Source organism: Protopterus annectens, chromosome 1.part0, assembly GCF_019279795.1.
Source record: "Protopterus annectens isolate FY-2018-M chromosome 1.part0, PAN1.0, whole genome shotgun sequence".
Lineage (NCBI taxonomy): Eukaryota > Metazoa > Chordata > Ceratodontiformes > Protopteridae > Protopterus > Protopterus annectens.
This window is the reverse complement of record NC_056725.1, coordinates 866,784,427-866,812,321: the sequence shown is the minus strand read 5'-3', so window position 1 is coordinate 866,812,321 and position 27,895 is coordinate 866,784,427.

Genomic DNA, 27,895 nt, shown 5'->3' with positions numbered 1-27,895 from the left:
AGATGACTGCAAACTAGGCACCATAATTGACAATCCATCAGACACAGACATCCTCCAGAAAGGTCTCATAGAAATGGATAACTGGTGCCAGAGCCATGGCCTTAAGCTAAATGCCAAAAAATGTATAGTCATACCCTTTGGGAAAAACAAGGTAACCTCTAATTACCACATAGGTGGTAATCCATTAAACACGGAAGAAGTTATCAGGGACCTGGGGACCCAAGTTGACAGTAACCTCTCTTTTGACACTCACATTGCCAAAGTGGTTAGGAAGACCTTCTACATTGCCCACCTGATCATGAAGGGATTCACATCCAGATCAGGAGAGGTCATTGTACCCTGTACTCTTCACTTATCAGACCAATGATTGAGTACAACGCCCCATTCGAATGTACCTTACCCGACACCTGCAGCAGTTGGAAAGACCCCAAAAGTTCCTCACCAAAAGGATAAAGGGGCTCAAACATATGTCATACGATGCCCGACTGAAGAAACTCCAGCTCTATTCAGTCGCATACCGTCTGCTCAGAGGTGATCTGTGCCTGACATACAAGGCCATGTCCAACCCGGAATTAATGGACATGCTCCACCTCAAAAAATCCAAATCCACCAGAGCCACGAGAGCAAGAGACTTAAACCTCAACACGGATATAAATAGGACGTGCTGGAGGGACAGATTCATCACCCAGAGACTCCCTACACTATGGAACAGAATCCCAGTCCATGTGAGGCAGAGCCCCTCACTGACTCTGTTCAAGAGAAATCTTGATGAGTGGATGGGAGATCATAGGTTTACCCCGGGAATCATCTCTGTATCACTGCTTGACAGAGGCACAGCAAACTAATGGGTATAGTATTCTCATCCTAAGGGGTGGTGAAAGCCACACACACTCTGGCTTAGCTTTTAAATGCCCTAGGGCAGATAGCCTAGTATGAACCTATGAACCTATGAACCTAGTGTAGCTCAACCAAACCTGCAGAAATGTTCTTCAAAAGATAAGTGTTGGCCAGCATTGTTACTTACAGGGATGAAGTCCTTGCTTTTGACACAGAAAACCACGGTTTAGCCAGCTGCCTGGGTGCTGAAGGGGATGATACAGGGAGATGGGATTTGAGACACAAGACCCTTGCTCATCCACCTCTTGTGCATTCAGTGCAGTTGATACATGGGGAAGACAAAGACTCCTGTGCTTGCCATGAGGCACATAGATATGTGAACTGAATTCTACATTTATGGAAGCATGCCTGTGATGCATGGATTGATAGAATGAACAATATGTAGGTTTGATAGCTGTGTAGGGGGTTGAGACCCAAAAAAAATAAAAATAAAATGTTAAAGTGGTAGTTGATAGTCAAACTTCAGTTTTTATTGTAATTATTTCCATTGGGAACCTGGAGGACACTGTTGGGTGTAAACAATAGGAAATTAGGTAATCAAAAAAACTCTCTTTGTATGTCTTGGTATAAACTGCACTCACAGAGAACAGGGGAACATATAGAGAATTAAAAGATGTTGCTGCCATCTATTATCTATTATGACACCCATCCCACCTTACCTAATCTCCATTGTTCAATAAACTACAAAAGGCAATTTTAAGTATCATTTGGGAATGAGAAAGAATGCAGCTGATCAAAGTCAGAATGTAGTTGGGGTGAACCATGTCCAGTATTTAGTTCTATGTGATCAAGGACAGCCTGGTGATATAGGTTGAGGCTATATAGATTTCCAACCGAGTACAGTTTTGAGGAAGCCATCTCTTCACCAGAGCTATAGCTCCAATTGCTTCTACCCGCAGTGGCTGATTGAACTGTTCTGAGCAAGAAGACAACAGTAAGACTTCATAAAGGATAGCTACATATAGGCCATCTTTGTATGAGATAGAACACCCTGAAAATAAAGCAGTCTGCCCCTCAGATGCTTGTGTTTATGTCTCATGTCGCCAGACTTGTGTTTGTAAAGCAGTAGAAACAGCACTTTCCTTCTGCCCCGTATAATGCGGAGCGTAAGCCTACCTTGAATAACTCCACATGGACAATCATACAGACATGTACTTTAACATTTCTTACCACAAAATCCTAGCTTGGTAGATGACGTGACCATCCTGCATGACTTTGATGGATGCTGATAACAATCAGACTTTGATTCATCTTGAATGCTATCTAAGAGGGTCTCAATGCAGACAATGGACTGGAAATAAATAAGAGAAGTAGGTAATGTTTCTTATTCATATTTAGACAGCCACATTTGTACATGCTTTTGATCAGTGAGCAGCAGAATGCAAACTAAGAGCTCTGGAACTTCATGACGTAAGAGCATAATTCAAAGACATTGTCAGACACCAATCATGGGAGCAACCATGTGTCATACATTCCATACAAAGACGACACTGTGGAAAAAAGTACAACCAAAAGAGTATCAAGATGAAGGTCATGAACCCAGGACACCAGTAAGGTGCATCAATGGGTTTGAGATCCATGAGGTGGGCATCCGTGAATAAAGATAAAGTGCAGCCATAGCAACAATGAAGACCTGCGTCCAAACATGGACATACTGCAGAAGTGGTACAGTACACAGAAAAGCAGACAAAAGCAGAGACACACACACATGCCACATGCATGTGAGCACATAGTAGTGGCCACAAAAGTCATATCACAAATACAGGACAGTCCAATATAATACAGGATGCCTCATGAGCAAAAGAAAAAGGACGGTTGCACAAAGAGGCCTGAAGGGTTCACAAGCCTATGTAAAGTGAAAGAGGTATAGCTGACTGACAACAACAGGTAATCTTCTCCAACAGAGCATACATCCATAAAGATGCTAGCCACAAAGTGCAAATTCAACCCTTTCATATTTATGTCCCCACTAGCAGCAGTCACACCAGACACATGCACATTGGTGTCCACCATTATGCATCTCCCTTGCAAACACAATGGTATTCATGAATTGCAAAACAACACAGAACAGAACATGCTGTAAATGCTAGACGCCTAAACCAGCTTGTGAGACTTCAAACATTTCCTTACGACAAGGATCTCAAGTCTCACTACCCTTAGCTATTCTAATAGATTATAAGTCATATCCCCTCAACTCAGTGCCATACGGACTGCTGAGGGATGATATCTGCTTGGCTTTTGGGGCTGTAAATGATCAAACACTCTTTGAACTCATTCACTTAAGTAGAACCAGTGGTAAAGCAAATACCCATCCTAGAGACTTAAACCTATACTGTCACATCAACACCAAGTAGAATCCAACATAAACCCCATTTCTGGAATAGGATGCCCTCGCCTATCAGTGTTGTGCTTCACTGGCAACCTTTAAAGCTATTGAGTGACTGGATGGGTGATCACAAACTTTCACTAGATACATGTGGAGAAAGTGTACTTAATAGGGCACTCACCAGTATTGGGTGATATGGCTGAGCTTCTTAATGGTTTCCTTTGGCCATAAGGTTAGTAAGAACCTATGAACTCATGACTCTACAAGCCTATGAACCTATGACCCTATATAATGATCATCAACACTAATTAAAAAAAAAACTGCACACCAAAATCTACAATATGTTGTATCTGCAAGCTTCTCCAGCATATGAGTAGATCACATTCCACTCTGTGGCTTCAGTGTTGCACCCTGAGATGATAGCAACTGGCACCAGCTGGATTCCTCCTTTCAGTTTGTCACAGCAACAGCAGACAGGGGATGAAGCATGCTAATGTAGCCATGGGTGGAGACTGAGTAGGTGGTGCCGAGGAAGGCCTAGTGTTATCATGTAGATGTAGTGATATGGCAATGTGAGTGAACTGCAACTCTGATTGTTGGATGCCTGGAGGAGATCTGAACCACCCGACTTATCAAGCTATCTCCACCTACCTGGGCAGCAAGAAAACTTTGGAAGAGGGATGAGATGAGGCAAATCAATCCAACTAATATGGTATCCACAGACAAAATGTGCCATGTGGCAGATGCCTCCACAGATCAGTTCAGCATGACTGCTGCAGTAATCTTCTGGACCTAAGATACAGACATCAGGCCATGGACCATTTCTCTACCCTAGTCCTCCAAGCAATGTCCTAGCAGATCCAAAACCTAGTGGATAGAAGCCTGTACAACCCCAAGAAGCTGTTCCATCCAGGCCATGGTGACCTGAACAGCCACAGTCTATCTCTTTCTACAGCAAACTGATCCCCATGCCTCCTTCATCATCTCCTGTTGTTCACCCAGTTGATATGAAAGACACAGAACAACAAGACTGTTACCTCTTACAAGCACTTAATTCATTCTGTGTCATAACATGCTTTATTCATTATTGTTATACTGTCTTTTGGCTCAGGACTCAGGTCATGACTGTAAAAGGTCCTTGGACCAGTTCATCTAATCACTTAAACTGAATGAATGAATAAATAGTAATACAGCCATGTCACTCTGACTACAGTCACACATAGCAGATCAAAATAAAAAAACAGCACTGCAAAACAAGCCTGGCATACACTACAGTACACAAAAGGCCACATAAGCAACTTATAAATATTAAACTTACCAAGCAGTACTGACCCTACATACATGTGCCAAACACATCTCTAACACAAAACTGTATGTTGTTGACCTTACAGACTACAATGCATGTCCCTAACCTAGACCTGCAATGTAATAAATACTTCACCACCTAAACCAGTGTAGCAAGATAAAAGTGACCAAACAATTGCTCAACATTAGCTGCATGCAAAATAATGCAACAGAGCCCATGTTGTACAACACAAACTGCACATCAGAACTGGCACTGATGTAACTACACATATGCAAGAACAAGGTGAAATGGATGCCACATTATGCACAGTGCCACACATGAAAAACAGGAATATAAATAATCCCAGTGGTATCATGACAACCACAGAGCTCAGTGCAGCTTGAGGCATGCATCACGCCACAATCTGAGTTATGACTAAAGCAAAGACTAATGTGCAAAAGCACATCTAGTTAACCTCAACACAGTGGAAGGGTTATAGCACAGTGGCTTATGATACCTATATTATGCCATACTCAGTGGCAAACATAGTTTCTTAGACATTCCAATGGTGTCTACAGCACAGTGCATGATGGAGCCTCTGTCATGCCATGCTGACCTGCATACGTATTTACAAAACTGGCTCTAATGGGGGTATAGCACAGTGAACACTATTATTTACATCATGCCAAGCACACTGGCATACATATTTACATAATAAGTACCAGTGGTGACTATAGAGCTACGCAGTATGACATGCATTGAGAAACCTTCACTAGTGATAAATAACAATTGATAGTATATATCACTGTGTGTGTGTGTGTGTGTGTGTGTGTGTGTGTGTGTGCGCGCGCGCGCGTGCATGTGTATGTGTGTATATGTGTATTAAAGCTGCTTATCCTAAAGACTATACTTTTGGGCCATATCATTTGTATATGTAACACAAAAACACAAACAATTGTTATGGTTAGTATGATATAGGTGTTTTCTATGGGTACAGTTATCACCCATGATCACATATGTATGGGTGTTCTACTCTGTGGTTTCCAAAAGCTAATTCCAAAGACATGTGTGGAGCGTTTCTCCCCGGGTGTCCTCTGAAAATGGCCTCTGTCCCAGTCAGACTTCCTTGGTAAAAAATGTTAAATAAATAAGTAATAAATAAAATAAAATAATGTAGGCATGATAACCTTTTTCTGACTCTCTTTCTAACCTTTTTAGATTTCTTGCAACACTTGTCAGGTAATAATGCCTGTTGGAACCATCATGATGTTTCATACCAAAGTCGTCTAGATGCAAAACAGGATTCATCCTGCTGCAGTGATGCCTCGTCAGATAGAGGGTCACTGAATGGGATCAGTTGTTGTACAGACGATAATACAACACCCTCCAGCTGCTTTATGTGGCCCCTTGTTATGACTGACTACCCCATGGTCATTCTTGTGTTTTCTGTGTTTACCTGGACACATTATTACTACTCTGATATCTTACTACATGATCTGAAACAATCCCTTTGTTTCATTTTAAGCATATGACATGCTAGACATGTATTACCCACATGCAGCACTGCCTTCAGTACTTAACATCTCAATTTCTTTGTTGTGCTATGAACTTTAATGCCACAAAACAAGCTGTCATACTTGACCATGTAGCATGTTATGCATATTCAAATGGATATGTTGCATTGTACATTGCATTTTTATGCCTTCTAATCCCTCTTTACATCTCATTAGCAGCTGTGCTCCACAGGCAAATGTAAGCTAAATTACATTTGGAAATAGATGCACTGTGACAATGAGTAAGGCCAGAACATATCTAGCAGACATCAGAAAGCTAACGTCTACTAGGAAAACTGGCTCTCAATGGTATGTGTTTGTCAGGATGATAGCCTGTTCCTGTGCCATAGACACAGTAGAGAGAACAGCAAGCACAGGCAGTCAGTGTTCTTGGCTGATGTGAATGCCTGTGGTTGACATGTGTGGCTAATGACTGAGTGGCACTGGAGATTAACTGACAGGAAGGATAAGCTGGAAAAAAACAAAGGACATGCATGTATTGGTAGAATGTGGCTGGGTGGGAAGATTTACAATGATAACAGAAAGTTAAACAATTCCCGGTTCACTGGTGTCTATATTCTCCATCCATAGAGTCCAATGTGCGTTGGGCTCCTTCTTATTGCAGGTATTTATGTCTCTTTCTTGTACTGTGTTATGTGATGTTGATTTCACATGGCTATGCTGGCATTCCAAACGTGAAGCCAAAGATGGTGGCTAAACATAGAGTAAACACACATAAGACACTGATACCAGCAGCCTGTGCAATGCAAATGTGGAACGCAAAGAGTATGACATACATTGACATGGAGAGTATGACCATATTATTGCCATAAACTTAGTGACACTGCTGTATGTGAATAGGTGCCTACCAGACAGTTGTGCTATCTGCACGTCATGTACATAGGTCACTTGTGGCAGTAGTGGCAGGAACATTACAGGGTAAGAAATGTGGCTTTGACCTCTTTTCACTGTCTAGGCCTGATAAGGCCAACATACAGGAGGTTATATTTGACTTACTGCTGTTCATAGAATGAATATTGTATGACAGTTGTCATGATGGGCAGATATCACATGGTGAATCAGATTATGTAGTATAATATGCCATTGATCAGCATCATGCAGTAAATGGTGCCCAGGAACAAAGGGCTAACACTAATACTGCTCTCTTCCCATGGCACGTCTGGATGCCAGTGAGAGTGGCTGATGTTTATTAGTGTTTCTCGCTAGGGATGCAGCTTCACTGCACTGGGTGAGATATGCAGACAATGTTGCTGAAACAGTGGTCATTGCCAAGGGTGATGTTCTTCCACAAAAAGTAAATATTATCCAGGTAAATGTAGAGGCACAAATGTAGAATGGACTCTACTATGAGAGTACTGAGCAGAACACAGGCTGCATGCTGGATGTGACTTATGTGCAGCATGCAATGTTTAATAGTTGTAGGTAGCTGTGGTAGGATAGCTGAAAAGTCAAACACCCACCACCTCATAATTGTGCCATGAGGCCCATGGAATCAAATATTGTCTGACTTTAGCTAGCAAGTATCCTGTCTGGTACCTGAAGTCCAAATGGGAATTGATTGGGCTGGCACACACCCTGTAGTACATTTGAGTGGTCTACAAGAGGCATGGCTGAATCTTCCCATAACATGAATGTATTTGCAGCTGATGTTGCATCCATAGATGGTGTATCTGTGACCTGTGAAGGCTGTTTGTCAGGATGAATGACATGTCTATAGTGCATAACAATGAGACAATGTGAGACACAATGTGTGTTGTAGCCAGACAGCTATGCATGGCAGTGTCTGTCTTCAGATTCACTGGATCTAACAATCTCCACCTCCCAGGCCACTGGGGTTACATGCTCATGTCACAATACCTTGTTACCTTGCCATAGATGTGCTGAACCCTTTTGTAATCTTTATCAGTATCTCTGCGTCTGATAACACTTCACATCAATCATAATGTCTGTGCTCACAGTTCTGTATCTCACTGAAAACTCTGTGCATACATATATACATGCCTACACACATTTATGTTCATAGATTCATAGGTAGGTGCTAGGCTATTGGCCCTGGGGCCTACATAAGCCTAGCTAAAAAGGTACCCTGGCTTTTGCTACACAAGAAAATAATTTTCCTGTGCTCCTGTCAAGCAGAGCCACAGAAGTGATCCCCGGGGTGAATTTCCTATTTCCCATCCAATCATCAAGATTTTTCTCGAAGAGTGTTAATGAGGAGCTCTGTTTGACATAGATAGGTAGTCTGTTCCAGAGTATGGGAAGTCTCTGGGACAGGAATCTACCCCTCCAGCATGTTCTGTTTATTGTGGTGACAAGGTTTAGGTCCCTAGAGTGTGTAGCTCAGAGGGATTGGGATTTCTTTAAGTGGAGCATATCCTACAGCTCTGGGTTTGACATAGCTTTGTATGTTAGGCAGAGATTGCCTCTGAGTAGGCAATATGCGACAGAGTAAAGCTGGAGTTTTTTGAGACGGTCTGAGTAGGGCATCTGTTTGAGGTCAGTAATCGTCTGTGAGGTATTTCTGCAGCCTTTCCATGTTGTAGATGTCTTGTGAGGTACATTCCAAAAGGGGCGTTGTACTCTATAATGGGTCTAATGTGTGATGAGTAGAGGGGAACCTCTTTTTTTCTGGATGAGAAACTTTTTGTGATGAGGTGTGCCATGTAGAAGGATTTCCTGACCACTGTGGTGATGTGATTATCAAAGGAGAGACTACTGTCCACCTGTGACCCAAGGTCACTTATCACACTTTCAGCGTTAAGTAGACTACCGCCTATGTGGTAGTTCATGGGTACAGAGTTTTTACCAAAGGGGATGACAATGCACTTTTTGGCATTGTACTTGAGGCCATGACTTTGACACCAGGCATCTGTCTCAGTGAGGCCCTTTTGTAGGATGTCCACATCGTTAGGAGTTTCGATTATGGCTCCTAGTTTGCAGTCATCTGAAAACTTAGTTAGCCAAAGACCTTCTGTGTTAGCCTGTACTTCAGAGAAGTAGATACCAAACAGGAGAGGACCCAGGACTGAACCCTGCGGTACTCCACTTGTCATTGGTCTGAAGTCAGATTTGGAGTCTGCTACTTTCACAGTGTGGGTTCTGTCACTAAGCCAGTTGGCAACTCATCTTGTGACATAGGGATTTATACCTAGTTTAGTGAGTTTATCTATAATTCCAGAGTGGGGCATGGTGTTGAAAGCCTTGGCGAGATCTAGATAAGCTGTGTGCACCACCTTACCCTCATCTATGGCTTTGGTGACTGCTTCAAAGAAGTCTATCAAGTTTAGGAGACATGATCTGCCTTTTACAAACCTGAACTGTGTGGGGTCCGGAGTTTGGAGATTACCATTGTCTTTGTTTATGAGTTCCATGATGATACATTCCATGGCCTTGCAGACCAAGCTCATCAGGCTAAAGGGGTGGTAGTTCCCAGGGTCTGTCGTGGCTCCCCCTTTGTGGAGTGGGATAACCGTCGCAGTGCGCCATTCAATGGACACAACGCCTGAGGTTAGGCTATGATTGAACATGGTACTTAGGTGGGGTACCAGTTCATTCTGTAGTACGTGTAGAATGCAGCCTGGGATGTTGTCAGGTCCCATGGATGCTGTGTTTTTGGCCTTGGAGAGTGAGGTTTTTACCTGTGCAGCCGTGATTACAGGAACTTTGCATTCTTCCGGTATAGAGATGGGCCCTTTAGGGGGTGAGAACAAATGATAAAGAACATTATCTTAATTGTTTTTTTTTTCTGTTTGGCTTAGACTGTTGGTATACAGCCTGCCAAGCTACTGATGCAGTTATCTTAAATACTAATTTATAATAAGTGGTTTGGCTCTACAAGGCTGTGCATGTATTCCTGTGAGGTTTTATAGGGTCAAGCTGAGCAGTGTACAAAGTGCAATAAACATATTTCATGCTTTCTTGGGAAAACACTCTAGTATCCCTGCTGACTCATGAAGGCAGCAGAACTTCACCTTCAGATGCACAGACACATGCTCTTTAATACAATAATAACATTAGTATGGTTGGGAGTATCTCCTCAGCATTCCTGGTGGGTTCTCATACTAACATAAAGAACATGGGTTCAAGGGAGTATTCGGCATCCCCAGTTAGTCACCATGTGGTATTTCCCTGGCGTAGAAGCTGGGATGTAAGGCTGAGGAATACCAAATGAGGGCATCATAACATCATCCTGAATATTCTGTACATGAATGTATCATCCTTTCATTTTAGTCATGGACTACCTGCATGTTTACTGAGTAGCATCTATGCCTGTTTATGTATGACATGCTCTGTAACTGGTATTCAGCTATGCTACAGAAGGGGCTATATGGATGCAGTCTATTGTGCTGCAATAGACAGGAATCCATCTGCTACCTGCTTCATCATTAGTTTGAGGAACCTAGTGAGTAATCTGCTTGTAAATGCTTGAGCTGTGACAATGTTGTCCCTAAATGGTCGCTGGACGGTAACACGTTTTCAGGAGGGTTGCTACAGTGCAGATCCTGGTTGGGTATGGGATAAGTTCTCTATGAGTGCTAGCCACATCTATGGTCCTATACATCATATACCAGTTTGTCTTCATGGGTATCTGTCTCACTGTTTTTACATTATCACTTATAGTAGATGAGTTCTGAAATGCACTTATCAACAGTACCACTACTGGATGGTTAGCATGGCTGTAGCCACATGTTCACTATTATTGTTAGGTTGGTGCCATGCTGATGTTAAAAATGCACACATTCCACACTGTATTCTGCATAAGTTCAGTTGTACTCAGTGGTTCAGTTTTGTGAATCATGTATTGATATTTATGCATAGGTTTGGCGTGGGGCAGCTTCATTTGTATACAATGTATATATGTATAATGTTACTGACCAACATTTAGGCTTGCCTGTGACTTGAGTGCCACATTAGTCAGAAGTAAATAATAGATACATATAGATAACAGCTGGGCAGCACAATGGCACAGTGCAGAGTGTTTTCACTACACAGTAAAAGGTTCCCAGGTTCAATTTTTGGCCAGTGGGTCTTCTGTGCAGAGTCTGCATGTCCACCCTGTGTTTGAGTGGGTTTCTTCAGGTGTTAAAGTTTCCTCCCACATTCCAAAGACATGCAGTAGATGGACTGGATACTTTAAATTGGCCACAGATAGGAGTGTGTGTGTAGTGTGGAAGAACTAATGTGGCAGGGCTAACCACCAGGCAGTGTAAACCTTGGCTCTAAATGATTGTCACTGTTGAAGTGACACCTCAACGCCATGTGCAATAATGGGAAAAGGGGTTGTGAATAGATAGATTATAGATAATGCAGACCTTTTGGCATTTTTTTTCAGCATAATATCAATCGGTTTAAATCTGGTCACACCTTTCAGTTGCCCCTAGCTCTCACAGACATCCTTGATTTTGTCTAAAATGTTGTTACACATCAGTGATGTCAGGCATCACGGTTACAGGATCGTCTTCTGAAAATGTATGTTAACACAAATCTTTACTATTTTATCTAAATATTATCAGTACTTAAAAGAGTCCCTGATTTTAGACCTTCACAGCTGATTCTTTACAGCTTTGCCCCTTACTCTTGTTAGTCGGGGGAGATTTGATTCAATTCACTATGTAAACTGTTTTAGTTCTGTACCTAAGACCTGCTGAAGGTAGTCTATAATGATACAATTTTGGTGAATTCCAAAGTACAGTAAGATATTTACAGTTAAATACAAACATTAAGATTCAGTAATATTTTACTGATTATATGATTTGTATTGTGCCATACTATAGTTAGTACCCAAATCATGTAAGTTATGTGAAAGCACTAGGATCAATTTATCAGGCTGAATACAAACTGACCAGATAATGTTTCAATGAATTCAGCCAACTAAAAGGGCTGTTTTTTTTAATTTAACCTGTAGTTAAGAAAGAAAAAAAAGACTGTTTTCAATGTCATTAAATAACCTAATGCAATGTGCCACAGATTTGACACTACTAAATTTAAACTGCTTTAAGTTAATAGCACAAGCAACAATGCATCACATAAATGCAGCATCACATCTACTATATATCATTCATATTCTACACTTGCTGTTCTTACCTTTATGCCCCCTCATTTTCTGCCCTCCTGAACTTCATTAAGACATGGTGTCTCTGTACATTCGCATTCATCCATCTTTTTTTGATGAGCACCTCATTTATACCTCCTTTAATACAGGGACTGACAGGTTTCTGAAACAATTGTGTCCTTTTAAAGGTCCTCAATACTAAATGGACAAAAGAACAATTGGACTTCATCACTGTCCTTGAAACACCTCCTAATGTCTGACTCCAGCTGTAACCTGCACTTGCACTCCCTGGACATATACTGCCAAAATTAGACACCTTCTAATGATCTTTCTAAAGATTCATCATTGCTGAAGTAGGTAAGGACCTCTCTTTCATTTTGAATAGACCCTTATTAATCATATTAGATGCAAAGCTTGTAAATATTGTTATTACTTACTGGCTAATGTTATCTCCCTGTTCAACAACAGTAACAAACCTATATATATATATATATATTTTCACCCTATAGTGTGTATATCCCATTTTGCTCTGCTCTTAAGCACTCTTCCTTTACTTACCCTTCGTCTCTGTTTTTTTTAATTTCTTTTCCTTACCTCTTTAATGTACTTAAATCCCTTCATCTCCTCGATCTATTTTTACCTTCTATGTGAGATTTCCTCTGATTGTTTCCCACTAAAGGCAGTAGGCTAGCCTGCTCCTCTTCTCTATCCTACCCCACTCCCATTCCCACCCATCCCTCATACATTTCTTTTATACCCTGTAAACCCATCCCTTACTCTCTCTCTATCCTACCCACTCCCATTCCCACCCATCCCTCATACATTTCTTTTATACTCTGTAAACCCATCCCTTACTCTCTCTCTATCCAACACACATTTCAGCTAGTCCTGCTTTTTACTCATTTGCTATAAACATTCTCATTTATCTTTCTACCCTTCCTGTATCGCATTATTTTCTCCTCCCCTCTATTTATTCTCTCACAATTATATTTCATTCCTCCATCCCACTTACAAATATTTTCCTGCCCCACATAAAATTATCTACTTTACATCATCCCTACTACATCTTTCATGGAACTCCTTCCCATAACATAAAGGATGTCTATCAGTCTCATCATTGAAATCTAAGTACAACTCTTCCAACAAATTCAGTATGCATTCAAAGTTACTTCTGGTGGACTTACTCTATGCATTCAGCCACTTCTCTTAGTAAAAGGACAACACAGAGGACTAAAGGTCTGACTGGTTAATGAGCTGCTTCTTATGCCAAGGGTGCAGGTTTCAAATCTTTCTACATTCATTTACCCTTTTTACCTTTCATTGACCCTGAGCAAGTCACAACCGTATACCGATTTGCAGCAATTGGGAAACTGAGCTAAGCTCCTTGTTAACCTACTAAGAATCTAATTAGTCACCCTGACTATTATTTTCAGCAGCAATTTGCTTGTTTCTTTAAAAAAATCTACAACTGGCACTGCTTTTTCTTATCACTGTATTACTGCCACAAACCAGTGAATTATACTCTAACTCTGAGCCATTATTATATCCTTCCTCCTCACAGTCTCATTTCAAAAATCTTACTTTAAATTATTTCACCATATGCAGCATTAACAACAACTGACCCCAGTCTGAAGCCTGGACATTTCAACAACCTAGAAAAGTTATTGCCATTTCAGAATCTTGGCTAAAAGAAGCTTTACACATTCCTACGTATTTCACCACTTACTAGACTATTATTTATGACAATAGGCCTGGAACTCATCAAGGTAGTGGCTCAATATTACTGATTAAAATGATGATAATCTTTCTCCTACTCTACTACCCAAAAATGGCACCACATCTGATACTGACCCTAACCATTTACTAGTTCAATTGCTTCTAGATGGACATGCTAAACCTTTGATAGCATCAATTTATATGTCACACCTACTTCTGATATCCTTATTGAAGAAAAATTAAATGCCATCTTTCAACACGCAAAGCACCAGGAATGGGTGATTCTTGAAGAACTAACCCTATACTGGTTAGGCCTTCATAGATCAAGACTATGCAGACTAGCTTATTCCTCCACTAATCTTACTTATTTCATTAAGGAAGGCACCAGACCTAATTTTGCTAACTCTACATTCACACTCTTAGACATTATCCTAAGAAACAATGCAGAGAAACTGTATCACCTTCAAATTTTACTCAATTCCCTCAATGACCAGTATTCTATTTACAGTATCTCGTCCTTTAAAACTAAGAAATTCCCCTAACAAATTAACCAACCTAAAACCACCCCTCAGACCTCATCTAATAACTTTGTATCTGAACTTACTAACATTAATTAGTACATCTTCTACAACTGCACAGACCCAGTCACTGAACTTTCCATTTTGTACAGCCTTCTGCTCCCATGCAAGAGAAATAATCAGAAGGCATGGTCAACCACACCACTGAATCATAGATAATATCTGACAACTGAAACTAAGAGATAATGTATGGCCCTATAGAAGACTAACCCCTCCAGTGTAGGGAAATACAATACATACCATAGACTCAAAAAAGTAGTCAGACTTTCCATTAATACTGCTAAAACAAGGTACTCAAGAACTATTCAAGACTCCACTCTGGGCCACTCTAAGAAATCTAAAATGAAGACAAACTGCCCCCCCCCCCCCAAAAAAAAAGGGAGCAGGATAGAGCCAAACATAGCTTTATTCCAAAAAGAAATGGGATTAGCACCTTTGTTCTAATTTATTTACCAGGATAGTCTGATTTGGAACAAAACCAATTTTAAGCTGAGACCCTGGGAGAAATGCTCCAGACATGTCTTTTTAACATGGGAAGAACCCAGACCACCTGGATAAAACCCACACAAACACAGAGAGAACATACAGACTCTGCACAGAAGGCACCCCAGCCAAGAATTGAACCAGAAAACCTCTTATTGTGAGGTACCAATGCAACCACTGCACCACTGCACTGGCCTAACATTTTAAAACTTCATCAGCTAAAACAGCTTTCCTTAACCAAAGCTTTATATGCAAAATTCAGACACACAGTACACTGTTACATGACAGATGAGCCCTTCTTAAAGCTTAAATTTAAAGGGACAAGTTCTTTAAAACACAGCCCTATAACAAATGCATTATCTAAAAGTATATTGTAAAAGCATTATAAACCTATGTGCACACACACACACACACACACACACACACACACACACACACACACACATATAGCAATCCCATACAAAAACATAAAAATAATACTAAAAATATATGAATATATATATATATATATATATATATATATATATATATATATACATAGATATAGATAGATAGATATAGATATAGATATATATGCATAAGTACATGTGGAAAAACTTTTTTATCTACATAATGCTTTTAGTTTCAGTAAGCAGACAACTAAAGTTTGGTCATTTAATCCTGGAAAACTTCCAACATTAAAACAGAGTTGCCAATACAGCTCCCACATCCGCCTGCTAATTATATATATTAAGTCCAAGATCACAAAATCTCCTGGTTATTGATCCCACCTACATGTTGACCTTTGTTTTGTTTGACCAAATGATGTCAATCAAACAGATGTTGATATTGTATCTGTTCAACCAACAGTAACAAACCCATATATGTATATATGTGTGTGTGTGTGCGTGTGTGTGTGTGTGTGTGTGTGTGTGTGTGTGTGTGTGTGTGTGTGTATGTATATATATATATATATATATATATATATATATATGTATATATTTATTTATTTATTTATACTGCTATTGCCCCATAGATCTATCCACACCTAAACTGTATGCATTTTTTGGTAGCATCATATTAACCAGCTATATCTCTTCAATATGAGAACTTCAGAAAATGGCATATTGTTGTGCTGAACAGTGTACAAGTTTAGGTCCTGAGTATGGTCCAATGACTGGACTCAGTAACAGAGTCAGTTATTCAAAGAGCTGAGAGGGGGAAGGGGGGAGTGGTGAGTGTTCACTCATCCCCCCAAGGGAAGTGAGATAACAGAATAATACTGCAGGAGTGCCATTTGGAAGATGGTTCAAAAGCATACCTCCTACACGAGGGATCCAAGGAACATGCAGTAACCTAGCTGGGGTCATGCATATACAGAAGCAAGCACATTCAGAAGTCCAGTGTATAGGGGATTGCTTTCTAAACAACAGGTATGATGTTTAGTGCATTCAAAAATCTCCTAAACCATCCCAATATGATACCTTTACCCCCCCCCCCCCAGCTTTTACCTTTCATTCCTCCTGTAATACAGCTTGTAACACAAAGGGTTAGGAGAAATATGGACCATTACAGGACATGGACTTGGTTGCCATAGGGTGGAATACAAACCAAAAAAAAGTATTATTAAAAAAGTAAAAATATGTTGTGTATAATGGTGGTAGTAAGGTTCTGGAATATGGACCAAAGCAAAGATCTGGTCCAACATCAAACACCCCCTTCCAAAATGAACTAGGTTTATCTTCCAAAGAATCTTAGGCTCCTTTGTAGATCACTTTACTCTCATTTGCTCAGTGCTTCAAGAATCTAATACAACAGTTTCAACAACAATTTACGGATAAAAAATATTTATGTTAATATCAGATTAGTATGTGAAATCCTTATAACATGGTAGAGCTCCTGGTTCTGATGGCTTTCAGTCTGCATTGTATATATTTTCCCAGCTGTTTTATATAGCTCATAACGTCAACAGTGAGTAAAGCCTTAACTGAAAGGGGGTAAAGTATAAACTGGATTAAAATAAAGCAAAAGCTCACTCTCCCAGTTGTGTGATATATATATGTGTGTGTGTGTGTATATATATATATATATATACACACACACACACACACAGTCTATGAGTGATTTGACTAATAAGTCTAAGCCCCCCTCTCCCTTTAAGAAATATAATTCATAAGATATGACATGCATTTAGGCCAAACATGCAGATTGAAATGGAAAATAATATAAAAGCCCATTGCTTCTTCAAAAGATAATAAAAAACAGTACTTTTCCGTTATCGGGGCAGCACTTCGAAATGATTGCTTGGAATGTTACCAGGCTATCGCAGTGATCTCACAACTGCTGCTGAAGTGGCCAACACACACATTTACTGTCTGTCCTGTGAATGAGAATTATTACATGTGAGCCCTAACGCCAATGTACCCTGATGTGTGTCCTGGACAGAAAACTACCATTACAAAAAGATGTGAAGAAACGCATGCTGGGGATAATGGAAGTGATGCAAAGTTGTGTGTTTTATTGATCAGTGGTCGATGCACAATCACTTTAAGCCTCTGAGTACTCTGTCATTAGAATAAAAATCACTTAAAAGTACACAAAACAGTAGTTTAACTGTATCAGTACAATAACAAACACTTAAATGTATTCACATCAGGGTAGTTTTACTCTGTCGGTACAATAACAAACACAGTACACACATCAGGTTTACGGAATAAAATCAGAAAGTAGTGTGGTTGCGAAACAGTATTCATTCTGACAAATGAAATCTGTGGGAAATGAGCAATCCTAATTGAAGTTCAGAACAATCTCTATAACATCTACTAGGTTAGTGAAGGTCAACCCTACAACATAGCTGTCACCTTGAAAGATATTGTAAAAAAGCTATTTTCTGTAATTAACTGAGTCACGGACATTTGAACCTAACTTGTTTGTATGGCTAACATCACATGGGGATTATAAGCAGCGTTGCATTAAACAGAAAGCAATCATTACAAAAGTTGCCCCGATAACTCTCCGTGACCACTACTAGGTTAGTAAAAGTCAATGCTGCAACATAGCTGTCACCTTGAAGATATTGTAAATAAGCTATTTTCTGTAAGTAAATGAGTCTCAGAAGTTTGGACATAACTGGTTTGTACAGCTAACATCACATGGGGATTATAAGCAGCATCACATTAAACGGAAAGTGATCATTACATTACAAGTGTTGCCCTGATAATGGAAAAGTACCTAAAAAACAAACCAATCCTCATCATCAATCCATTACTGATCCTTACTCTTGATGTTAAGAAAGCTTTGGTAGAGTAAACTGTTTTTTTTTTTTCCTTTCAAATATTATTAAATCTTATTTCCCCATTTAAGTTGCAAATATTCTTATAGGTTCTTAGGTGAGTACTAGGCTAGCTGCCCTTGTGGGCCATTTTAATCCTAGCCAATTACCCTTTTTTGTGATTGAAATAACCTATTCCATTTGGTTATAGACTGGCCTTACTCATCGCATGATTGATGATTATATATTACCCCTAATAAGAATAACTGTCATCATATCATAGATAATTTGAGGGGACTCATGCATGAGATGAAACATTTAGGAGCTACCACTGTCCATTACTAGTACAGGGCAGTACTGTGGCAAATTTTATGTCACCCATCCATAGATCTAAGTTGTGCTTAAAACTGGACAGGACCAAATCAACTTTTTTATGTGGCTGGGGAGTCTGTTCCACAGCAGCAGTATTCTTTGTGAGATTTACCTGTCACTCCAAATCATTCTATTGATGTTGCAGAAGAGGTTTGGATCCCTAGACTGAGTATTTCTGATTCCATTCAGTTTACTGATATGCAGTAAATCCATCAGTAATGGGTCGTAGGATGTCTTGTATGCCAGATACAGGTCACCTCTTAGCAGTGTGTAGGATCCCAAGTTTAGTGACAGAGCTTTGAGGCGGACCATGTCAGACATTTTGTTTAAGCATTGTACCCTTTTAGTAATGTACCTCTGTGGGAATTCCAGTTGTTGCATGTGTCTGGACAGATACATGCCAAAAGGGGCATTATATTTAGTGATTGGCCTAATGAAGGCTGAGTAAAGGGGATCAATGACTTTCCTGGATCTAGAAACAACCCCCTTTGCTTATAAGCTGTGCAATGTAGAAGGACTTTCTTACAACAACAGACACATGTTGGTCAAAAGTTAGATTCACTCTCCACATATGCTCCTAAATCCCAAACAATCGGGTCAGCTGTTAGGGGCATATTGTCAATGTAGTAGTTCTCTGAGGTAGATGGCTTCCCAAAGGATACAAAAATACATTTTTTGGCATTTAGTTTCAGTCCATGATTTTGTCTCTGGTTATTTATTTGAGACAAACCTTCCCGTAGGATGGCTAAATCATTTGGGAATCTAATGACTGCCCATAGCTTGCAGGCCCCTACAAACTTAGTCAGCCAAAGCCCTTTGGTTCTGGCTTTTACTTCAGAAAAGTGGATGCCAAACAGGAGAATTCCCAGCATAAATCCCTCGGGGGATTCCACCAGTGACTCCACTGGTGACTGGTCTCTCTGTGGAGGTAACTTCTCCTATTTTGATTATCTGAGTCCTATCTGTGAGCAAGTTGCAATCCAGTGTGTAACATAATGGCGTATCCATAGTTTATTTAGCTTTTCTACTATGCCTGAGTGTGGAATTGTGTCAAAAGCTTTGAACAGATTGAGATATGTGGTGTGTTCCATTTTACCTTCATACGTTGCATTGGTGACCTTTTCAAACAATAATCCACCAGGTTGAGCAAGCATGACCGTTGAGGACTCCAAACTGAACCGGGTCCAGTGTTTGAAGTTCCAATGTCCTAACTGATTAATTCTATGATATGTCTTTCTAGGGCTTTGCATATGAGGCTGGACAGACTTATGGGTCTGTAATTGCCTACGTCTGTGAAAGGTTCTCCCTTATGCAGGGTAATGACTGTAGCTGTTTTCCATTCACTTGGTACAAAACCTGTATGGATGCTGAGACTGAACAGTGTTGTTAGGGGTGTGGCTAAATTATGCCTGATAGCTATTTAAGATGCATCCAGTGTTATTGTCAGGACCCACTGATGCAGTATTTTTAGCTTTTGAAAGAACTTTTAGGACTTTGTCTTTTGTGATAGTTGGAGGTGAGCCAGTTTCAATTATATCTTGAGGGACAGATGGAGGGGGAAGAGACGGGTAAAGTTAGAGTTAAATTTATCGGCCGGTAGGTTTGTTATATCTTCATCATCAGTACAGGTAACATGTTCACAATCAGCTCATCACATTGCTGTGTTGTACTTCCGAGATTACAGACATAACTAACAAATGCCTTGTGATTATCTTTGGCTTAAGTAGTTATTTTAGTCTCAAACTTGGCTTTGTTGGATTTTATTAAGCTCTGGAGTTGTTTGTTTATTTCACTGTCAAGGGATATATCATTCTGGGATTTAAAAATGAAAAAGAAATGTATAGCCAGGAACACGAAAAGCTAGAAAACTGATATTTAATCCAAAGTTAAGCGCTTTCTTCCCTATACAGATAAGGGACTTCCTCAGAACAAATTTGAAAAATACATACATTTTCAACATCAAACCCAGCCTTTTATAATGAGCCATCAATTAATACCTAATTAAACCTTAAAGAAATCTCATCCATTTGCATGCTGAAAACAAATACATAAACAAATATACATGGTTTTAATTTTTAATAATGTGTATGTGCGTTGTCTTATCATACACATTCTTTATGATGCATTTGTTTATGTATTTGTTTTTAGCATGCAAATGGATGAGATTTCTTTAAGGTTTAATTAGGTATTAATTGATGGCTCATTATAAAAGGCTGGGTTTTACGTTGAAAATGTATGTATTTTTCAAAATTGTTCTGAGGAAGTCCCTTATCTGTATAGGGAAGAAAGCGCTTAACTTTGGATTAAATATCAGTTTTCTAGCTGTTCGTGTTCCTGACTATACATTTTGTTTGTGTTTTTGGGTTACAATTTCGTTTGTTTGGCTGATTATGGGATTTAACTCTTCCTACTTTTGGTCAAAATTATTTTCCTTTTATTATAAAGCTTGTTGATATTATGGTTCCACAATGTGGGTTTGTTCCTAGGGTTTGTCCTGCACTTGTTCCTATAGGGTATAGCTGCATCTATGCAGCTATTTCTTTTCAAAATATACTCACGCTTTGCAGGTCAGTTCAGGATAGGGGCATACTTTCTCAACATTTCAGCTGGAAAGAAATTCTGAATTGCTGTCTTCTATATCCTTTTCCGTTTACCTTTTATCTAGAACCTTCCAACAAAGCTTTCAGGCACTTTGACATCAAGGGCATCGTGTGTGGTTCACAGGTAGTAATCATATGCTCGTCTTATGTTTGAAAATCCTGAGAGCATACCATTTTACTTTTTTTAGATACTTTTTTACCCAAGTCCAAAAATTCAAGGAAAATTTTCCTTTTTTCCTGGAAATATTGTCCTAAAATCTAGGGTATCATATACAGTCCTATCTGCAGAGCACAGTAATAATAGAACCAAAGATGGCAAACACTCCAAATAATGATGTCACTTGTAGTTTTATATGCAGTCTATACAACTGCTTTCCATCTTCCACTTAATATAGTGAACCATTTTCAACATCTAACTTCCAGTATGTCTTAATTTCTTGCAACCATTTCTCATCAACAGAAGTATACCATCACTCCATGAAAGACATACTTTAAAATACATTGCTTATTTTGAAATCAACCATCATTAAGTAATGATTTTCTAAGTCATATCTCCATGATTTATGACTTTACTTCTAGCTTCCAGTGATGGATGTGCAAGATACCTGTGGCATCTCTTACACTGTGATTAGTTTTAGTCTTTTAGATAGCAACATCATGTATTTTGACCAAGTAAAACACATTTGCAACCTTCTTAACAGCTACCTATATAAAGTTCTCCGCACATGGTGTTTCCTTACAAACTCCCAGAGAGAAGCATTCAATTTAAAGTTAATCCTATTATACCTGACTTATTTCACCCAAGAAAATGTCTCTTATAAAGTGAATGATTATGTTGTATACAATGCGGTTATGCTATTAGCTACTCTTGCTATTCACTGTGGGTCAATCAGAAAGCAAATCTAGAAATGTTACTCATCAAAATAGACAATAAGTGATCTCAACGACCATTCACATTACTTAGGTTTCAGCATGGAGATTAATTGGGTAATAAGAACCAAATACATTTTCTACAGTTGCTAAGTTAGCCGTGATGTCTTTTAGCAATACTTTAACATACAACAGATGCATTTCTATAACTGTATTAACATATTTTCTGGTACTATAACCACTCAAAACCATTTTAGCATTTGAGATCTTTAGAAAAGGGTAGAAGCAAATTGCATGGAAAAATGGGAATGATGGGAACAATACATGTTTTTTGGGGGAGGAATGGGGTTTAAGGGAAGGCAAAAATTGAGTGAGCTATCTAATAGTCTAAAGATATATATATATATGCGTGTGTGTGTGTGTGTGTGTGTGTGTGTGTGTGTGTGTGTGTGTGTGTGTGTGTGTGTGTGTGTGTGTGAAATATAATGTTTGGAACTGAAAATATGTCAATATGGTTTGTTTTCATTTGTTTAAATGTATGATTGCTGATAATTCGATAAAGTTGTTTCTTGTTTAAAACAAAAAAAAAACATTTTAGCATTTCTAAATCAGCATATCTATAAAATCTTGCTAAGATAAAAAGTAACATTTCCTTCATCTCTTTCTACTGTCCATATACTTATATCAAAATGTTCTAATTAATTTTTCTTCTAGCTAAGGAAAAACTATTACCTAGAAATGGAAAAAAGAACAGATAGCTATTAATAAATTAAATACTAAAGGAACATTACTTGCTGAGTATATTCTCAACTCAACTTTATTAAACACTAAAGCAAATAGTAATTAGTTTCTTTGCCTACTACTCTGAAATTGCATCTTGCCAGAGCATCTTCTCTGAAACAGAACCTTACTAATTTTGATCAGGTCGCCTTCTACTTTTTTTATATTATTTTCTTTTCAACACTTTTAATTATATCTAGGTAGTGTCCCCTGGATCACACATGATAACAATCATTACTTATAAAATTATATTAAATTATGTTTGTGAAACACAAGTGCAGTGATATTTATACATTTTAGTATGCTTGGCAAAACGTCATGTTTTACTGTGGGTTTGCATTAACCTTCTTCCGTTTGGTACCCCTTCCGCTTTTATTTAAGAAACCTATAAATCTTTTATCAAAAAAGAAAAACTTAGGTGAACAGAATATAGGTAATTTATGTCTCCCTGACATAATGCAGCATTCTCTGTTATCATGCATATCCAATTTTTTTTTACCCCTTAGGCAGACACTTGTAACTTTGTATAAACAAAGGTTTAATACTCAGGGCCATAAACTGTTTCTCAACATCATTAGATGACTGCTATGTGTGAAAATCCTATTTATCATTGTAACAGATGAGGTCCAGTACAGTACTGTATCATATTAGTACAAACTTGATTTTGATCCATGTTGCAGTGGTTGGAAAATTTGATATTAATTTGGCTAGCTGGCCTGTTAATTCTGTGATCAAGAAGTCACTAATGGAACTCAAGAGCCCAAGTGGTATGGAGTCTGATAACGTCTCCACTCAGTTAATACCCAAATAGGATGTATTAGCTGGCCACCTAACTGTCTCATTTAATGTAGAATGGGGTAATTTCACCATCTTAGAAAATAGCAAATATTGTCTTCATATATACGGAACAATGATCAGCCATGGACAGAATAAATACACCATAATCCTTGCTTCCAGTTTTGTGAACTATTTTGACATGTGATTAATATCATTACTAGAATGAGAGAATGTATATGGTCCTAAAATTAGATGCAACCAAACATGTATTTAAAAGGGGAGGGTTTACATCAATGTGTGCGACTGAGTTTTGTGAACCTCCCAATACTGATTTGGATGAGGGACTAGTATATATGTAGTTTATTTAATATTCTTTGTTATGCTATTAGTGTCTTCTATGAAGGAATTTAAATCCATGCATAGTAAAACAATTTCACATTTTTATTTATTCATTTTTTTCTAGAATGAATGGCCTTTTTCAAATCTGAATTCTAACAAACTTACTAATAAATACAATGTATCCTAGGATATTCAGAAAATGTTTGTCATAGATAGATCATACCTTTCAACTGTCCAGATTTTTTCAGAATGTCCAGATTTTTCTCTCATATTTTTGGTTTGTTTTTCATAAAATTGTGCTTTTCTGTCAAATCATTGAGGATTAAAGTCAGAAAATAATCACAGATATTTGAGTTTCAGACTTTGTATCCTTCATAAATTTTATACTAATGCAAAACCTGTTATTCTATCAACTTTTTAAGTTTGTAAGGGGACAATTTAAAATTGGTTCCTATTTTTGGGTCATTGTCCCCTCATTATTTATGGCTTTGTCAAGATTTCTAGCTTTAAGAAGTTGAGAGATGAGCTAGATTGTTCAGAAATGAAAGTCCAATTTACATGGGGCAATTCAGTTAGCAAGGTGATTTTTGGGGTAATTCACTTAACAAGGTGATTTTTTTTTAATTATGTTTCCAGGATCTGAATGTAAAAGTGGTATCACAGGCTATTAATGTCTGGGTAGAGACATATAACAGAGTGGTACTGTGGTCCTTAAATAGGTATATATTATTGGTTATAATTCTATCTAGGATGCTAGTCAAGCAATTGAGAAAGATATTCTTGCAGATTTTGATAGTGAATGTAAATTCAGACAAGCTTATTGCAAACTAGTCCACATTAAAGGACACCATTTTTAGTAAGTGTGATACACTGTCACACAGGAGATGGCAATGCATAAAGCAGCTGCTGAGGCAGCATTGTGAAATAACTGCAAGGAGTTAAATCGTCATCATGACAAATTCTAACTGTAATTAGCATGTCTTATATGGGGATTGGAGGAGGAGGAGGAGAAAGAGATGAGAAACTGCCCAATGACAACGTCAACTAGGTCATATAGAAATAAAGGGGGCTATTCAAGAAAATGGTGATAGTCTCAGTTTAGCAAAGGTTGCAAAGCTTAATCCTCTGGACATTCTAGTATAATTGTTTGGTGCATATTTAGGCTGTTATGGTTTTTCATCTCAGTAGCTGGTGCTCAAGAGTATGTCCCTAAAAGTATGTCAGTAAGAGTATGTCACTAAAAGTATGTCAGTAAGAGTATGTCACTAAGAATATGTCAGTGAGTGTGTCACTAAGTGTATGTCACTAACAGTACTTCAGTAGCAGTATGTCTCTAAAAATATGTCAGAGTATTTCCCTAAAAGTATGTCAGTAAGAGTATGTCACTAAGAATATATCAGTGAGCATATGTCACTAAGTGTATGCCACTAGCAGTACGTCAGTAACAGTATGTCTCTAAAAATATGTCAGAGTATTTCTGTAAAAGTATGTCAGTAAGAGTATATCACTAAGAATGTCAGTGAGCATTGTCACTAAGTGTATGTCACTAACTGTATGTCAGTAAGAGTATGTCCCTAAAAGTATGTCAGTAAGAATATGTCAGTAAGAGTATATCACTAAGAATATGTCAGTAAGCATATGTCACTAAGTATATTTCACTAACAGTATCTTAGTAATAATACGTCAGTAATAGTATGTCACTAAGTGTCTGTCACTAACAGTATGTCAATGAGAATGTATCGCTAAGTGTATCTCAGTAACAGTATAACAATAAGTGTACGTCACTAAGTGTATGCCAGTAATAGTATGTCATTAAGCATATGTCACTATGAGTACGACAGTAACAGCATGTCACTAAGAGTATGTCAGCAACAGTATGTCACTAAGAGTATGTCAGTAATAATATGTCACTAAGTGTATATCACTAAGTGTATATCACTAAGAGTATGTAAGTAACAGCATGTCACTAAGAGTACGTCAGTAACAGTATGCCACTAAGTGTATGTCACTAAGAGTATGTAAGTAACAGGTAGCCACTAAGAGTATGTTGCTAAAAGTATGTCACTAAGAATGTCAGTAACAGTATGTCACTAACAGTATGCCAATAACAGTATGCCACTACGTGTATGTCACTAAGAGTATGTCAGTAACAGTATGCCACTAAGTGTGTCACTATGAGTATGTAAGTAACAGCATGTCACTAAGAGTATGTCACTAAGTATATCAGTAACAGTATATCACTAAGAGCATGTCAGCAACAGTGTGTCACTAAGAGTAAGTCAGTAACAGTATGCCACTAAGTGAATGTCACTAAAAGTATGTAAGTATCAGTATGTCACTAAGACTGTCTCACTAAGTGTATATCACATAGTGCAGTTATTATTTGCTCTCATAATGTCATTTTCAAACACCAGCTAATCTCAGAATAATGCAATTGCCTAGGCTGGAGAAAGTAAAACAAAGAGTAAGAGGGTCACACAGAAAAACTAATCAGTAAAAACTAAATGAAAACCCCAGCCAAGCTAGAACTTCCACTGAGTGACCTCTCAAACCTCTTGTATCAGAGGCACATGGAATGTATGCAAATGACCCTTATGAACATCAGGGGTTTCAGCTATATGGCGATTCTGAATGCCCATGACTTATTTCTTTTTAAGTCATTTCAATGGACAATTTCAGGCCAATAAAGCCAAACCCCACTAGCTGTGGATATGCATATTTCAGCCTTGCTATGATCTCATCAGCCCAGCACAAGCAGAGTGTTTGGCTGGAGTTTTCATTTAGAGCAGGATTCACGATGGCTTGCACGTAGTCTAAGAGCCGTGTAAGACTAAATGCAGCCATCGCGATCCAGGAACAGCCCAAAATCCCGTGTAAGAGACAGCTAAAACGACTCTTACATGGGCAGGGCGTGGATATGCTAATCACCCCACTTGCAGCCGAAAGACATGCAAATGAGGTAGATTAAGCGATCCACAAAGCTGAAACCAGCCCGTGTAAGAGTCGTGTTAGTTGCAGAAATGTATTCAGTTGACGACTGTGTACGATACTGCAAATAACACAACGGAGCCATGACAGCTCCAAATAAAGTGTGAAAATGTTGCAGTCAGCATGCCAATGGCCAAATATGTGGCCATTGGCATGGTAACCCAATGCAAACATGAATTTTTTTTTTTTTCGGAGATCGGCGATGTTTAAATGCAGCGCAGCCCCGCACAAATGGGCTGCGCTATATAAAACATAAAAATGAAGGTTTGAAACCCAAAAATGTGGGTTTTATGTAATGCATGGATTTGCAATGCAGGGATTAGCAGACCAAAAACAACATGGCCACCGTGTAGTGGTTGCTAAGGGGGGGAAGCTGAGTGTAAGACATGTAACTAAGCATTAGTAGGCAATCCTATGTAAATGAATGGTAGGATAGTGAATCACACTGTCACATAGCAAATGAGCACAGTCCATGTAGTGTAAGAGTTAGATAAGGGGGAGTAACAGAGTAGGAGATAGGTGACATCACAGGGGGGAATGTCTGGAAGAAATCAAGCTCATTGGAGCAAAGTGGTATGTGAAACATATCAATCACACAGCAGAAAAAGAGGAGTGTTAAAAGATAAGCATGGGAAAGTCAAGAAATGGAAGGTGTACACTGTGGCCAACAGCAAAGTTTCTTGCTGAACATGCATGCGCACGTGTGTGCGCTGTGAGCCATGAGTAAGACAGAGTGCGCTCGTGTAAGCGTGAGTGCACGCGTTTAAGGCAGAGTAAGTATGTAGGAGCCTGTGTAAAGATCTGTAAACCTGTTTGCGCTGGTGTGCGTGTGTTTTAACCCGAATAAGCAGATTCTAGTCCGTGTAAGCATGTGTGCGCGCGTGGTAGCCACTGTGAGCGTGTTTACGCTGGTATGCGCACTGCTCCCCCCTGACAGGTGAAAACAATTAGAAGCAGGCAATTACAAAGGCAGAATACAAGCCCAGCCCAGCACTTAAAACACTGCAA